This window comes from Macaca mulatta, chromosome 5, assembly GCF_049350105.2.
Source record: "Macaca mulatta isolate MMU2019108-1 chromosome 5, T2T-MMU8v2.0, whole genome shotgun sequence".
NCBI classification, from domain to species: Eukaryota; Metazoa; Chordata; class Mammalia; order Primates; family Cercopithecidae; genus Macaca; species Macaca mulatta.
Window position 1 is genome coordinate 97,506,217 of NC_133410.1, and position 18,028 is coordinate 97,524,244.

Below are 18,028 nucleotides of genomic sequence, written 5' to 3' on the forward strand. Positions count from 1 at the left end.
AAAAAATTAGCTGGGCATGGTGGCGGGCACCTGTAGTCCCAGCTACTCAAGAGGCTGAGGTAGGAGAATCGCTTGAACCCAGGGGGCAGAGGTTGCAGTGAGCCAAGATCACACCACTGCACTCCCACCTAGGCCACACACTGAGACTCTGTCTCAAAAAAAAAAAGTAGAAAAACTTCAAATAAACAACCAAACTATGCATCTTAAAGAACTAGGAGAGGAAGGGCAAACCAAACCCAAAATTGGTAGAAGAAGAGAAATTATGAAGATCAGAGCAAAATAAATGAAACTGAAACAAAGAAAACAATAGACAAAATCAATGAAACTGAAAGTTGGCGTTTTAAAAACAAATTGACAAACCCTTAGCCAGACTAATGAAGAAGAAAAGAGAAAAACAAAAAAATAAAATCAGAGATGAGAAAGGAGACACAACAACTGATACTGCAGAAATTCAAAGGATCATTAGAGTCACTATAAGCAACTATATGAGAATAAATTGGAAAACCTAGAAGAAATAAATTCCTACTAGAAATACACAACCTACTAAGAATGAACCATAATGAAATCCAAAATGTGAACAGATAAATAACAAGTAATAAGATTGAAGCCATAATAAAAAGTCTCTTAGCAAAGAAAAACTCAGAATCCAATGACTTCACTGCTGAATTCTAGCAAACATTTCAGGAAAAATGCCAATTCTACCAAAATGATTCCAAAAAATAGAGGAAGGGGGAATAATTCCAAACTCATCCTATGAGGCCAGGGTTACCTTGATGCCAAAACCAGACAAAGACACATCAAAAAAAGAAAACTACAAGCCAGTATCGCTGATGAATATTGATGAAAAAATCCTTAACAAAATACTAGCAAATCAAATTCAACAATACATCAAAAACATCATTTATCATAACCAAGTAGAATTTATCCCAGTGATGCAAATATGGTTCAACATATACAAATCCATTAATGTCATACATCATATCAACAGAATGAAGGACAAAGACATGATTATTTCAACTGAAGCTGAAAAAAAACTTGCTAACATTCAACATCCCTTCATGATAAAAACCTCCAAAAAACTGGGTATGGAAAGAATATTCCTCAACATAATAAAAGTCATATATAACAGACCCACAGCTAGTATTATACTGAATGGGGAGAAATTGGAAGCCTTTTCTCTAAGATCTGGAACAAAACAAGGATGTCCACTTTTACCACTGTTATTCAACATGGTACTGGAAGTCCTATTTAGAGCAATCAGATAAGAGAAAAAAATAAAGGGCATCCAAACTGAAAAGGAGGAAGTCAAATTTATCTTTGCTGGCAGATGATATGATCTCATATTTGGAAAAACTAAAGACTCCAGCAAAAAACTATTAGAACTGATAGTTGCATCCTAAAGTTTCAGGATACAAAATCAACATACAAAAAATCAGTAGCATTTCTATATGTCAGTAGCAAACAATCTAAAAAATCAAGAAAGTAATCCCATTTACAGTAGCTACAAATAAAATAAAGTACCTTGAATGTAATCAAAGGAATAAAATATCTTTACAATGAAAGTGATAAAATAGCAATGAAAGAAATTGAAGAGGACACCAAAAATGGAAAGACATTCCATGTTCATAGATTGGAAGAATCATTGTTGTTAAAATGTCATATTACCCAAAGAAATCTACAGATTCAATGCAATCCTCATCAAAATACCAATGGCATTCTTCATAAGAACAGAAAAACAAATTCTAAAATTTATATGCAACCTCAAAAGACCCATAATAGGCAAAGCTATCCTAAGCAAAAAGAACAAAACCAGAAAAATCACATTACCTGACATCAAATTGTAGTACAGAGCTATAATAACCAAAAGGGCAAGGTACTGGCATAAAAACAGACACATAGACCAGTGGAACAGAATAGAGAACCCAGAAACAATTCCATACATCTACAGTGAACTCATTTTGACAAAGGTCCCCAAGAACATATACTGGGAAAAGAATATCTCTTCAATAAATGATGCTAGGAAAACAGGATATCTATATTCAGAAGAATGAATCTAGACCCCTATTTCTTACCATAAACAAATATCAAATCAAAATGGATTAAAAACTTAAATATTAAGACCTCATGGCCGGGCAAGGTGGCTCACGCCTGTAATCCCTGCACTTTGGGAGGCCAAGACGGGTGGATCACCTGAAGTTGGGAGTTTGATACCAGCCTGGCCAACATGATGAAACCCTATCTCTGCTAAAAATACAAAAAATTAGCTGGGCATGGTTGTGGGCACCTGTAATACCAGCTACTCACGAGGCTGAGGGAGAATTTCTTGAATTCAGGAGGCAGAGGTTGCGGTGAGCTGAGATCACGCCACTGCACTCCAGCCTGGGCAACAAGAGTGAAACTCTGTCAAAACAAAACAAAACTCAAACTATGAATCTACTAAAAGAACACATTGAGGAAGATCTCCAGGATATTGAACTGTTGTCCAGTTTTTTTGAGTAATACCCCATGAGCACAGATGACTAAAGCAAAAATGGATAAATGGGATCACATCAAGTTAAAAACGTTTGCACAGCTAAGAAAACAATCAACAAAGTGAGGAGACAAACCACAGAACCATATTAATGGGAGAAAATATCTGTAAACTACCCATCTGACAAGGGATTAATAACCAGAATGTATAAGGAACTGAAAAAAAGTATATTAAAAAAACTAGTAATCCAATTTTAAAATGGCCAAAATATCTGAACAGACATTTCTCATAAGAAGACATACGAATGGCAAACAGGTACATGAAAAGGTACTCATTATCATCGATCAGAGAAATGCAAATCAAAACTGTCATGAGATATCATCTCATCCCAGTTAAAACAGTTTTCATCCAAAAGACGGGCAATAACAAATGCTGTCAAGAATGTGGAGGGAGAAAAGGGAACCCTTGTGCACTGTTGGTGGGAATATATATTAGTCCAACTACTACGGAGAATAGTTTGGAGGTTTCTCAAAAAACTAAAAATAGAACTTTACATATGATCCAGGAATCCCACTGCTTGGTATATACCCCCAAAAAAGGAAATCAGTATGACAAAGAGATATCTGCACTCCCTTGTTTATATTACAGCACTATTCAGAATAACCAAGATTTAGAAACAGCCTAAGTGTCCATCAGCAGATGAATGGATAAAGAAAATGTGGTACTTATACACAACGGAATACTATTCAGCCATAAAAAAAAAAAAAGTAGATCTTGGCATCTGCAACAAAATAAACGGAATTGAAGGTCATTATGTCAAGTGAAATAAGCCAGGCACACAAAGACAAACTTCTCATGTTTTCACTTGTTTGTATGAGCTAAAAAATCAAAACAAGTGAACTCATGGAGATAAGAGTAGAATGGTGGTTAGGGGCCAGGAGCAGTGGCTGAGGCAGGCAGATCACTTGAGGTCAGGAGTTTGAGACAAGCCTGGCTAACATGGTGAAATCCTGTCTCTACTAAAAGTACAAAAATTTAGCTGGACATGGTGGCGGGTGCCTGTAATCCCAGCTCCTCGGGGTGCTGAGGCAGGGAGAATTGCTTGAACTCAGGAGGCAGAGGTTGCAGTGAACTGAGACTGCGCCACTGAACTCCAGCCTGGGATATAGAGCGAGACCCTGTCTCAAAAAAAAAAAAAAAGGTGGTTACCAGAGACTGGGAAGGTACTGTGGCAGGGGAGAAGTGGGGCTGGTTAATGGGTACAAAACTATAGTTAGATGGAATGAGTAAGATCTAGTATTTGATAGCACAACTGGGTGATTACAGGCAATAGTAATTTACTGTACATTTTAAACTAACTTAAAAAGTATAATTGGGTTGTCTGTGACACAAAGAAAGGATAAATGTTGACCATGCGCAGTGGCTCACTCCTGTAATCCCAGAACTTTGGGAGGCCGAGGCAGGTGGATCTCTTGAGGTCAGGAGTTCAAGACCAGCCTGGCCAACATGGTGAAACCCCATCTCTACTAAAAATACAAAAATTAGCCAGGTGTGGTGGCGGGCGCCTCTAATCCCAGCTACTCGGGAGGCTGAGGCAGGAGAATTGCTTGAACCCGGGAGGCGGAGGTTGCAGTGAGCCAAGATCAAGCCATTGCACTCCAGCCTGGGCAACAGAGCAAGACTCCCTCTCAAAATAAATAAATAAATAAATAAATAAATAAATAAATAAATAAAGGATAAATCCTTGAGGTGACAGATATCTCATTTATCCTGATGTGATGATTACATATTGTATGACTGTGTCAAAATATCTCATGTACCCCATAAATATATATACCTACAATGTACCCACAAACATTAAAAATTATGTTAAAGGGATGAGCTAATTTAACAATTTGTACTAAGAAGAGTGGATAGAGAAGACACCCTACCAAAATGGGGCAGTTTCTTACCAATCTCTGAAAATGTGCTATTAACAACGCACAAAAATATCTTTTGTATCTTATAGTGGTTTCAACTACAGGCAGGATGTTTGGAAATGTCCAGTGGCATTTTTAGTCATAATAATATCTGGGATTGCTATTGGCATGTGTGGTCATGGGTTGGGGAGGGAAAGCATCCTGTAAAATAAGCAACAGTGTCATAGCCTAAAAAGTATTGCCACATCCAATGTCATTTTCTCTTACGTTTTCTTGTAAGAGTTTCATAAGTTTAAGTCTTAGATTTAGGTTTTTGATCATTTTTGTATATAATACTATATAAGGTAAGGGTCCAACTTTTTTCTTTCATATGTGGCTATCCAGTTTTCCCAGCCTCATATGTTGAAACATCTAACCTTTCCCGACTGAATTAGTCTTGGCACCTTAGTTGAAAATCAGTTGCCCACATATGCAAAGATTTATTTCTGGGCTCTTTATTCTATTGTATTGGTCTAAACATCTGTCCTTATGCCCATACGACACTATTTTAATTACAATTAACTTTGTTTTTTTTTTTAATTTAATAGAGATAGGATCTCACTATGTTGCCAAGACCGGTCAGAAACTCCTGATCCTTCCACTTTGGCCTCCCAAAGTGCTGAGATTAGAAGCATGAGCCACCACACCCAGCCATAACTTTGTAATAAGATTTAAAATCAGGAAGTGTGAGACTTCCAATTTTGTTCTTCTTTTTCAAGATTATTTTGGCTATTCAGAGTCCCTTACAATTCACTTGAATTTTAGAATGGGTTTTTCTATTTCTACAAAAACTGGCCTTAGGAGCTAGATAGGATTACATTGAATCTGTAGACTCTGTTGGGTAGTATTGTCATTCTAACAATTTTAGATCTTCCAGGCTGTGCAGTGGCTCCTGCCTGTAATCCCAGCACTTTGAGAGGCTGAGGCAGGCAGATTACTTGAGCTCAGGAGTTCAAGACCAGCCTGGGCAACATGGCAAAACCAGTCTCTACAAAATATACAAAAATGAGCTGGTCTTGGTGGTGCACGCCTGTAATCCCAGCTACTCAGGAGGCTGAGGTAGGAGAATCACCTGAACCTGGGAAGCAGAGGCTGCAATGAGCCAAGATTGTACCACTGGACTCCAGCCTGGGTAACAGAAGCAAGACCCTGTCTAAACAACAACGAAAACACGATATACCTTTCAATTCATGAACACAGGATGTCTTCATATTCATTTATATTTTCTTCAATCTCTTTCTGCGATGTTTTGAAGTTTGCAGTACACAAATCTTGTAGCTCCTTGGTTAAATGTATTTATAAGTATTTTACTCTTTTTGATGATATTATGACTTGAGTTGTTCTCTTAGTTTCCTTTTTGGATTGATTATTCATTGCTAGAGTATAAAATGCAACCAGGCCACGTGCAATGACTCACGCCTAGGTCAAGGAGGGAGGATCAGGAGCTTGAGACCAATCTGGGCAACATAGTAAGACACCGTCTCTACAAAGAATTTAAAAATGAGCTGGGTGTGGTGGCACATGCCTGTATTCCCAGCTACTCGGGAGGCTGAGGCAGAAGAATCACCTGAGCCAAGGAGTTCAAGGCTGCAGTGAGTTATGATCATGCTACTGTACTCTAGCCTGGACAACAGAGACCCTGTATCTAAAAATATATATAAATAAATACATAAATAAGAAATAAAATAAAATGCAACAGATTTTTCTGTGTTGATTTTGCATGCCTCCATTTTGCTGAATTTGTTTATTGGCTCTAATTTTCATGTGTGGAATCTTTAAGGTTTTCAACAAAGATTACAACATCTGTGAACAGACATAATTGTACTTGCTCCTTTCCAATTTAAATGCCTTTATTTTTGTTGCCTAATTTCTCTGGCTACAATTGCTAATACCATGTTGAATGTAAGTGGCAAAATCAGGCACTTGTTAATAATATTAAGGGAAAAACTTTCAGTTTGATGGTACCATTAATATAAAGTTAGCTGTGGGTTTTTCATATATGGTCTTTATCATGCTGAAGAAGTTCCCTTCTATTCCTATTTAGGATTTTTATCATTAAAAAGAACAGTACATTGTTAATGAATGAATGAATGTAGTTAGTTTAAAGGGGTATGAATGAATGAGGTTAGTTTAAAGGGCTATACAAAAATAAATGTACATGAGTCATAAATGCAAAGAAGGCATGGGGTGATTTGAGGCAAATATGCAAAGTCATCCCTTATATGCTGAACACAATTCCCTTAACTGCAAGAGTTCTTGTTTGTTGGGTTTCTTTTTTCTTTTTAAAACAGTCTTTGAGGTAGATTTCTGTTATTAAAGCCTGTTTCTTATAGAGTTCAGAGTTCTTCCTTCCTTCTTTTTGATGCCTACTCTCCTTTATCTTCAGCCAGCAAATCTCTAGTGCCAACAGGAAATACTGATTTTCTCACTTTATACCCCTGTCCTAGCTGAACTCATCAGTCACTAGTCTCTGTTTGACCTCACATCCAAGCCGTGGGCCTTCAGAAATGCTCTATAAAACCTGGCGTATAGGAATTGTAGTTAAGTCATTCAAATATCCAGGAGTCTATTTACAAAATTAGGCGGCATCTGGTTAATTGCAAAGGCCCTTCCAATTCCACCAGTGCACGATTCCCTTGAAGATGAGTTACTCAGCTTGCTGAATTTAAAGGCTGCTGAAACACTTGCAGTAGATTTCAAACTGTGTTCTGATAAGCCTAGGATTTAGGGTCTCCAAGAGGATTTAGGGACTCCAAGACTTTCGTGGAAATATCGTTTCTAAAATATATTTTAACCATTAAGAAAATGAAAAGACGAGCCACAGACTGAGAGAAAATATTTACAAATCAAATATCAGATAACTTATATCCATAGTATAGACTTTTTTCCCACAAGTAAAAATATATACAGCATGTATACATGTTTAGTTCCATCTGTAAACTAAATTTAAAATGTAAATATTGCATGTGCCCTTTTCTAAACGTACAGGCTAGAGGAACAATTTTTATCCAGATTATATAAAGAACCATTACAACTCAATACCAAAACAAATAACTCAGTTTAAAAAAAGGCAAAAATTGGCTGGGCGTGGTGGCTCACGCCGGTAGTCCCAGCACTTTGGGAGGCCGAGGCGGGCGAATCACGAGGTCAGGAGATTGAGACCATTCTGGTTAACACGGTGAAAGCCAGTTTCCACTAAAAATACAAAAACAAAATTAGCCAGGAGTGGAGTCTGGCGCCTGTAGTCCCAGCTACTTGGGAGGCTGAGGCAGGAGAATGGCGTGAACCCGGGAGGCGGAGCTTGCAGTGAGCCGAGATCGCACCACTGCATTCCAGCCTGAGCGACACAGCAAAACTCCGTCTCAAAAAAAAAAAAAAAAAAAAAAAAGGGCAAAAATTTACAAAGACATCTCACCTAAGATATATGAATGGCCAAAAAGTACATGAAAAGATGCTTGGCATCATTAGCCATTGGGTAAATACAAATTCAAACCATAATGAGGTTCCACTTCACAGCACTAAAATAGCTATAATCAAAAAGACCTACAATAACAACTGCTGGCGAGATGAGGTGGAGAAACTGGAATCCTCATACATTGCTGGTAGGAATTTAAAAATGATAAAATCACTTTGGAAAACAGTTTGGCAGTTTCTTTAAAAGCAAAACCTATGTTTAACATATGAATCAGCAAATTCATTTCTCAGAATCTGTCCAAGAGAAATGACAGCCTATGTTTACAGAAAGGGCTGGAAGCGAATGTTTTACAGTAGCATTATCCATAACAGCTAAAAATTGGAAATCTGAATATACCCATCAACTGATAAGTAAATAAACAAAATGTGGTATATTCATACAATAAAAAATCGTTCAGCAATCAAAATTAATGAAGTACTAATTCATGCTACAAGATGGATAAACCTCAACAAATGCTAAGTATAATAAAAGAAATGTACAAAGCAATTATAGGATTCCATTTAATGAAACATGCAGAAAGGCAAATCTTTATAGCTAGAAAGTTGTCTGCAGCTTTGGGAAGCTGAAGTAGGCAGATTACCTGAGCTCAGGCATTGGAGACCAGTCTGGGCAACATGGCAAAATCCCGTCTCTATTAAAAATACAAAAAATTAGCTGGGCGTGGTGGCGCATGCTTGTAGTCCCAGCTACTTAGGAAGCTGAGGAGGCTGAGGCATGAGAATCACTTGAACTCGGAAGGCAGAGGTTGCAGTGAGCCGAGATCGCACCACTGCACTCCAGCCTGGGCAACAGAGCAAAACTGTCTCAAAAAAAAAAAAAGAAAAAAAAAAGAAAGAAAGTTGTCTGGGGTTTGGATGGGAAAGAAAAATGACTACAAATGGACTTGAGGAATCTTTTTGGGGTGAAAGAAATGTCCTTAAATTGGATTGGTAATGACTATACTATTCTATACATTTATTTAAATTCACCAGATTGTATACTTACAAGAGATGAAAATTTTGAGACCTAATTTCAGTGAAGCTATTTGGTTTTTCTTTCCTCCTTTCTTTTTTTTTTTTTTTTTTTTTTTTTTGGAGACAGAGTCTCACTCTGTCACCCAGGCCTAGGCTGGAGTGCAGTGGTGCAATCTCGGTTCACTGCAACCTCCACCTTCCAGGTTCAAGTGATTCTCCTGCCTCAGCCTCCCGAGTAGCTGGGATTACAGGTGCCCACCACCACACCCAGCTAATTTTTGTATTTTTAGTGGAGACGGGGTTTACCAGGTTGGCTAGGCTGGTCTCAAACTCCTGACCTCAGGTGATCCACCTGCTTCGGTCTCCCAAAGTCCTGGGATTACAGGCATGAGCCACCATGTCTGGCCTTTTTTTTTTTTGGACGGAGTCTTGCTCTGTTGCCCAGGCTGGAGTGCAGTGGCACTATCTTGGCTCACTGTAACCTCTGCCTCCTGGGTTGAAGCTATTCTCCTGTCTCAGCCTCCCAAGTAGCTGGGATTACAAGCACCCGCCACCATGCCCAGCTAATTTTTTGTGTTTTTAGTAAAGACAGGGTTTTGCCATGTTGCCCAGGCTGGTCTCAAACTCCTGACCTCAGGTGATCCACCCACCTCGGCCTCCCAAAGTGCTGGGATTACAGGCGTGATCCCACCGTGCCCAGACAAAGCTATTTTTTTTAAAAGCCAATAAGTGACAATGTGCCCCTTCAAAATATGTTAAAAATATATAATTATTTATTTAAAACATTTAAGAATTTGTATAAAAACATATTTACCATGCCTTCTCACATACTATATACTTAAGTTTAACATATTGGGAACATATAAGTTAATTTGTGCCATTTTTATTTGTTTCTCAGAATAAATCTTCTCTTGCCATGTCTGTTTAATCAGAACTGTAAAATTATAAGATGAACAAAACAACACAACACAAAAACCTAAAATCATTTCTGACTGCTAGTCCATGAGTGAGATTTTTTTCTCAATATTGTATAATCAAAACAAATGCAGAAATAAATTTCAGGGGCTTACTACAGCTGATATCAGTAAACCTTTCTCACAAGGTTTTTGTGCCAAAAATACTGTTTTCACTGTATAATTTCCTGATAAGCAAATGTTATAATTTTAGCACATAAAGTACTTGTATCAATAAATATATTATTATTACATATTGTGATTATGCAATTAATTTTTAAAAGGTTTTTGTTGCTAAAACAAAAAATATCTGAATTATCCTGGATCATAGGCAATACAGTGAGATCAAGCTCAACTGCATTTTTACTAGTAGGCTGATTAGAAAGAAATTTAATTGAAAAGAATACCTTAATATCCTCTAAGGCTGCCTTGAAGGTAGATGGGATTTTACTTCATATAGCAAAGGTGTGAATTAATTAATTAATTAATTAATTAATTAATTTATTTATTTATTTATTTATTTTGAGACATCATCTGGCTCTGTCGCCCAGGCTGGAGTGTTTGATCTTGGCTCACTGCAACCTCCACCTCCTGGATTCAAGCGATTCTCATGCCTCAGCCTCCCAAGTAGCTGGGACAACAGGTGTGTGCCACCACACCTGGCTAATTTTTGTATTTTTAATAGAGATGAGGTTTCACCATGTTGGCCAGACTGGCCTCAAACTCCTGACCTCACATGATCTGCCCACCTCGGCCTCTCAACGTGCTGGGATTACAGGCATAAGCCACCATGCCCGGACAAAGGTTTGAATTTTTAAAAAACATTTTCAAAAAATCAGATGTTCCATTTCCTTTTTCACTTGACATTTCATAGAAACAGAGTGCTCTTTGCCTTTTCCTGTTTCTGTTGGCTGCAATTCAAGCCCAGGGACTGGAGTTCCTGTAGCTACCTTGGACTGTGAAATGACTTTGAGAATGGAAGTCACATATGGCAAAGCAACAAGACAGAAGGAGTGTGGATGCTTGAAACCATGAAATTGCTATACTGTCTTTGGAGTGACTGCTTCTATATTTCTTGAACATGAAAGAAATAAATGTCTATTTTTTTTCTCCCATTGTCTTACAGCTAAACTTGATCCTGAGATAGGAGTGATTCAGACAGAGAAAGCTGAAGGCACGAAGGCTGACATAGGAAAGCACTTGGCATCTTGAAAACATAGCAAGGTAAATGTAGCTGAAGTACCAGTAATGGGAGGGAAAATGGTAGGAGACAGGGTGGGAGTTAATGGGGTGCCAGATGGTGTAAGGCCTGGTGGCTCATTGGGACTTTGAGCTTTAATTTAGATGTGGGAAGCCATCAGAGAATTTTGAGAAGAAAAATGACCCAACTGGTCTATGTTTTAAAGGAATCTCTTTGTGGAGAATAGACTTATGCCAATGCTTAGAAGTCATCATATGGGTAGAATGAGTATTTATTACAATACTCTCTATACTTCTTTTTTTTTTTTGAGACGGAGTCTCGCTCTGTCACCCAGGCTGGAGTGCAGTGGCCGGATCTCAGCTCACTGCAAGCTCCGCCTCCCGGGTTCACGCCATTCTCCTGCCTCAGCCTCCCGAGTAGCTGGGACTACAGGCGCCCGCCACCTCGCCCAGCTAGTTTTTTGTATTTTTAGTAGAGACGGGGTTTCACTGTGTTAGCCAGGATGGTCTCGATCTCCTGACCTCGTGATCCGCCCGTCTCGGCCTCCCAAAGTGCTGGGATTACAGGCTTCAGCCACCGCGCCCGGCCTCTATACTTCTTTTACACATTTAAAATATTCTACCGCCAGGCATGGTGACTCACACCTATAATCCCAGTGCCTTGGGAGGCTAAGGTGGGAGGATCACTTGAGGCCAGGAGTTCAAGGCTTCAGTGAGCTATCATGGCACCACTGCACTCCAGCTGGGAAACCGAGTGAGACCCTGTCTCTAAAAATAAAAAATAAAATATTCTAGATTGTAAAATTTCATGGAAAACTGATCACAGTTTTATTAACTGGCCAAAGCTAAAACTGAATCATTTGTAACTAATTTTACTGTAACATATCAGAATAAAGAACACGTTAACTTAGAAGGGTTTGTTCTGGGCTATCCAGAAAACAGATAGGGTCCATATAATGTGTGGTTGGCTTGTTAGCAGCAGAACGTAACCAAAATATGTTAGTAGTGGCCAGTCCATACAGGTCTGCAGCAACCTCAGTTCTTGCCTCCTCAGAAGAAAGAATTCGACAGAGGAGCGTAAGGCAGAGTGAGAGAGCAAGACAACTTTTAGAGCAGGAGCAAAAGTTTATCAAAAAGCTTTAGGGCAGTAATGAAAGGAAATAAAGTACACTTGGAAGAGGGTCAGGTGAGCAACTTGAGGAATCCCATGCACAGTTTGACCTTTGACTTGTGGTTTTACACCCTGGCATACTTCTGGGGTCTTACGTCCCTTCTCCCCTGATTCTTCCCTTGGGGTGGGCTGTCTGCATGCACAGTGGCCTGTCAGCACTTGGGGGGCGCCCCATGTGCAGTGTGTTTACTGAAGTTGTATGCATGCTCAACTGAGGTGTTTTTCTCTTACCAGTCAAATGTTCTCAGGAGGCCATATACCAGTTAAACGCTAGCATTTTGCCGCTTAGTGCCTATGCTTGATTGAGCCCATTCGCCCAGCTCCTGAGATTTTTATCAGGAAGCTGCTGATCACTAGTTTCAGGTGTTTCTATCTATTGGGAGGCTGCCTTTCCCTGGCGCCAGCTGCAACCAATTACTATTTTGCAGAGTCGGTGTAACAACTGCCTGACCATCACCTGATGGTGGCCTGGCATTCCTGGGTTGGGGGTGGGAGACTCTCCTGCCCTGCACATGTCTGACTAACTAACTACTGTAACAGACTAGAGAGCTCTGCATTGGAACTTGCCTCTGCGTTTTACTAACTTGGAGGGTGAGTTTGACTAAGTCAGTCATGTAACCTTCCTAATCTACCAAAATGTAGTCATCTTTACCTACAAAGATTTTGTGAGGATTAAGTGCTTAGCATTGTTCCTTGTTCCTAGTACAGAATAATCATCCCATAAGTGGTGTCTTAATTATTTTTAATCACAATTACCAGAATCTGAGAATACGTAACTACACTTTTAACACTGAATCAGGGCAATATAAAATTTCCAGGCATAAGGAAGTTTTTCTGTTATGAATGGAGACAGCTTCACACAAGGATTTTCCATTCTTTGATGCAAAAGCTCTCAAGTGCATCTGCTTTTTTAAAAAATCTGGTAAGTTTGCTTGTGGAAGAAACTTGAGTATCTCAGTCATAGGAATGCCCATAAGAAAACCAATAAATTGCCATTCTGATTCATACTTCAATTACTTGTGATTCATAAATTATTATAAATCAGCAACTATGAATCTCATCAGCACTAGCATACTGAAAAGATCATTTCTGGGCCCACGTTTTACCTCCTGGAACTTTATGATGCTCTTACACTGAAGATTAAAAAAAAAAAATCCCCTTTAGCATCAGACTGCGCAGGGGAAAATTAACCATTTTTAAATACACCAGAACATTCTGTTCTTCTTAAGAAGACCTGCCTTTAAGAGAAACTATCTTATCAGAGGCTAACCTATTGAGGTTTGATGAGCACTTAAATGACCTCGGTGAAAGGAAATACCCAACTCCAAACCCCTCCAGCCATCCTGTCCTATTTAAGGTGGAAGGTTGGGGAGACTGAGAGGCACTATGAAGTTCACAGCCTAGAGGCACAGGCTTACTTAAAAACCAAGACCTAATCACAGGACTGTAGAATATTACCCCCTACCCACCACCCCCGCTCACCACCACATCAGGAAAGGCCTAGCTACTAGAGTTCTTTTTACTCAGTACATCATGTCTGGCTTTCAACAACAACAAAAAAATACAAGGCATACTAAAAGGCAAAAAAGAGTTTGGACAAACAGAGCACTAGAACCAGACACAGATATTTTAGGAAGGGTAGAATTATCAGAGTGGGAATTAAAAACAACTATGATTAATATGATAAAAGCTCTAATGGCGCCAGGCATAGTAGCTCACACCTATAATCCCACCATATTGGGAGGCTGAGGTGGAAGGACTGCTTGAGTGCAGGAGTTCAAAACCAGCCTGGGCAACATGGCAAAACCTTCTTTCTACAAAAAATACATAAATTAGCTGGGCATGGTAGCATATACCCGTAGTGCTAGCTACTCAGGAGGCTGAGGTAGGAAAATCCCCTGAGCCTGGAGAAGTCAAGGCTGCAGTGAGCAGTGATCACGTGACTGCACTCCAGCCTGAGCAACAGAGTGAGACCCTGTCTCAAAATTAAATTAAATTAAATTAAAAACTAAAAAAAATTTTAAATGAGCTGGGTGGGCTGGCATGTGGCTGTAGTCCTAGCTACTTGGGAGACTGAGGCAGGTGGATCAGTCGGGACCTGGGGTTTGAGGTTAGTGAGCTATAATTACATTACTGCACTCCAGTCTGGGTGATACAGTGAGACCCTGTCTCAAAAAATAAATAGCAGGCCAGGAGTTCAAGACCAGCCTCACCAACATGGTGAAACCGTCTCTACTAAGAATACAAAAATTAGCCTGGCATGGTGGCGTATGCCTATAATCCCAGCTACTTGGCAGGATGAGGCATGAGAATTGCTTGAACATGGGAGGCACAGGTGCAGTGAGCTGAGATCACCCCACTGCACTCCAGCCTGAGTGACAGAGCAAGACTGTCTCAAAAAAAAAAAAAAATCATTTGTTTCCAGCTGGGCATGGTGGCCCATCCCTGTAATCCCAGCACTTTGGGAGGCCAAGGTGGGTGGATAACCTGAGGTTTGGACTTCAAGACCAACCTGGCCAACATGGTGAAACTCCATCTACTAAAAATATGAAAAATTAGCTGGGCATAGTGGCGCATGCCTATAATCCCAGCTACTCAGGAGGCTGCGATAGGAGAATAGCTTGAACCTAGGAGGCAGAGGATGCAGTAAGCTGAGATTGTGCCACTGCACTTTAGCCTGGGTGACAGAGCGAGACTCCATCTCCAAAAATAAAAATAAAAATAAACAAATAAGCTGGGCATGATGGCTTACACCTATAACCCCAGCACTTTGGGACGCCCAGGCAGGAAAATCAGTTGAAGCTAGGAGTTCGAGACTACCCTGCAGAACACAGCGAGATCCAATCACTACAAAAACTACAAAAAATACCCAGACACAGTGGTGCATGTCTGTAGTCCCAGGTGCTCAGAAAGCTGAGGCAGGAGGATGACTTGAGCCCAGGAGTTTGAGGCTGCAGTGAGCTATGATCATGTCACTGCATTCCAGCCTGGGTGACAAAGTGAGACTATGCCTCTAAAAAAGAAAAAGGAAAAAGAAAAATAAACAATTGAAAGCTCCAGTGGATAAAGTAGATGGCATGTAATAAGACAGATGGAAATTCTGAGAAAGAGTAAAAAAAATGCTAGAGATTAAAAACACTATGAAGATTGCTATTCATGAACTTATGAGGTGACTAAACACAGCTGAGGAAAGATTCTCTGAGCTTGAGGATGTTCAGTAGAAATTGAAAAGCAGAGAGAAAAAAGACCCAAAAAAGGGGGAGCAAAATATTCAAGAACTGCGGGACGATTAAAAATATATAACTTACAGAAAGAGAGAAAGGAACAAAAACTCTGTGTGTGTGTGTGTGTGTGTGTGTGTGTGTGTGTGTATGTGTGTGTGTGTTTTATTTTTGAGACAGAATCTCACTCTGTTGCCCAGGCTGGAGTGCAGTGGTATAATCTTTGTTCACTGCAACCTCTGCCTCCTGGATTCAAGTGATTCTCCTGCCTCAGCCTCCCTAATAGCTGGAATAACACGCTCCTGCCACCACGCCCAACTAATTTTTGTATTCTTAGTAAAGACGGGGTTTCACCATGTTGGCCAGGCTGGTCTCAAACTCCTGACCTCAGGTGATCTACCCACCTCAGCCTCCCGAAGTGCTAGAATTACAGGTGTGAGCCACTGCGCCCAGCCAAAAACAATATTTGAAGCAATTATGAACTAAGAGTTTCTCCCAAATTAATGTTAGATACTAAACTACCGATTCAGGAAACTCAAAGAATACCAGGAAGAATAAATCCCAAGTAAATTACACATAGGTATATCATATTCAAACTACAGAATATCAAAGATAGAAAATCTTCAATGAAGCCAGAGGGGAAAATATTCTTAACTATAGAGAAACAAAGATAAGAATTATATCTGACTTACTAGAAACCATGCAAGCAGGAAGAAAATGCAGTATATTTAACACGTTGGTAGAAAAATAACACCAAGTTAGAATTCTGTATACTGTGAAATTTTCCTTCAGATTTAAAGAAGAAATAGACTTTCTCAGACAAATAAATATCAAGGGAATTTGTTGTCAGTACATCTGTCTTGCAGAAGTGTTTTTTAAAAGTTATTTTACTTTATTTTATTTTTTAAATAGAAGGCCCAGCATGGTGGCTCATGCCTGTAATCCCAGCAATTTGGGAGGCTGAAGTGCGCAGATCACTTGAGCTCAGGAATTCAAAACCAGCCTGGGCAACATGGCAAAACCCCATCTCTACTAAAAATAAAAAAATTAGCCAGGTGTGGTGACGCACACACTGGTAGTCCTGGCTACTTGCGGGCCTGAGGTGGGAGGATCACTTGAGCCTGGTAGGTCAAGTCTGCAGTGAGCCCTGATCATGCCTGTGCACTTCAGCCTGGGCAACAGAGTGAGACTTTGTCTCAAACAAACAAAAAAAATTGGAGACATGGTCTCACTATGTTGGACAGCCTGGTTTTGAACTCTTGGCCTCAAGTGATCCTCCCACCTCAAACCTCCTAAAGCGCTGGGATTACAGGCATTGGCCACCATGTCTGGCCAAAAGATGTTCTTCAAAGAGAAGAAAATTGATAAAGGTCAGAAAATCAATAAAGGTCAGAAAATGAAAGCTGCATAAAGAAAGGCCGTGTCAGTAAAAGTTTCTTTAAAAAAAGAGTGGCCATCACTTAAAGACCCTATAGACATTAAAAGGATAGTAACAAAACTATTCTCACAAATTTGATAACCTAGATGTAATGGACCAATTCCTTGAAAGACGCAATCTGCCAAAATTCACACACACAAATTAGACAATCTGTAAAGATCCAGGATTATTTTAAAAATTGAATCAATAATTAATAAACTTCCAAAACAGAAAGTCCCTAGCCCCAGAGAGAGTCACTGGCAAATTATATCAAATATTTAAAGAAGCAGCTGTACAAGTTCTTTTTTTTTTTTGAGACGGAGTCTCGCTCTGCCACCCAGGCTGGAGTGCTGTGGCATGATCTCGGCTCACTGCAAGCTCCGCCTCCTGGTTCACGCCATTCTCCTGCCTCAGCCTCCCAAGTAGCTGGGACTACAGGCGCCCGCCACCACGCCTGGCTAATTTTTTGTGTTTTTAGTAGAGACGGGGTTTCACTGTGTTAGCCAGGATGGTCTCGATCTCCTGACCTCATGATCCACCCACCTCAGCCTCCCAAAGTGCTGGGATTACAGGTGTGAGCTACCACGCCAGGCCACAAGTTCTTTATAATGTCTTTTAGGAGACAGAAATAGAGGGAATACTTCCTAACTCCCTAGCTACTCAAGGACCAGGGAGGACCATTGTGGGCTTCACCTGGGAGCTGGTTAGAAATGCAGTGTCTGTGCTTGCTTTGAGAGCACATACACTAAAATTGGAACAATTCAGAGAAGATGAGCATGCCCCCCTACACAAAGACAATACACAAATTTGTGAAGTGTTCCATATCTAATAAAAACACATTTTTAAAACATGCAGAATCTTGCGCCTCAGTATAGGCCTACACTCAAAACCTGCAAGTTCGTCAAGATCCACAAGTCATTCATATGTACATTAAGTATTAAGAAGTACTGGTCCTCAAACTATCTGCATACTGGAGTCTCCAGTATGAATCAGAAGAAATTCTGATTTAATTGGTATGAGTGTGGCCTGGGCTTTGGGATTTTTAAAAGCTCCCCCAGGCAATTTTAAAATTCAGCAAAATCTAAAGAGAGGTCTTAGAAGCCTAGATCACAGAATGAATATCGGTGAAGTATCATTTTGCTTACCTCAAAGGGCCTTATCAATGGCAGTATTCCATGGGCTGCCATCTAATCTGCTACTAATGGATAAA

The 18,028-nt window shown here is 39.9% G+C and overlaps 1 protein-coding gene and 1 non-coding gene across 3 annotated transcripts in view; one reads left to right on the forward strand and one right to left on the reverse strand.

The window, feature by feature from the left end:
• Window positions 1–18,028, reverse strand: part of ABCG2 (ATP binding cassette subfamily G member 2) — a 141,039-nt gene that overhangs the window by 91,287 nt on the left and 31,724 nt on the right. The window contains exon 2 of one of the 2 annotated variants that reach the window (XM_078001419.1): window positions 2,305–2,400. The exons of the other annotated variant lie outside the window; for it this stretch is intronic. The gene's annotated coding sequence lies outside the window, so the exon portion shown is untranslated. The remainder of the gene's footprint in view (window positions 1–2,304; window positions 2,401–18,028) is intronic. 2 annotated transcript variants of the gene reach the window in all.
• LOC114678508 (U6 spliceosomal RNA) lies at window positions 17,540–17,647 on the forward strand. The gene has a single exon (XR_003729950.1). It is a non-coding gene; the product is annotated as a U6 spliceosomal RNA (small nuclear RNA).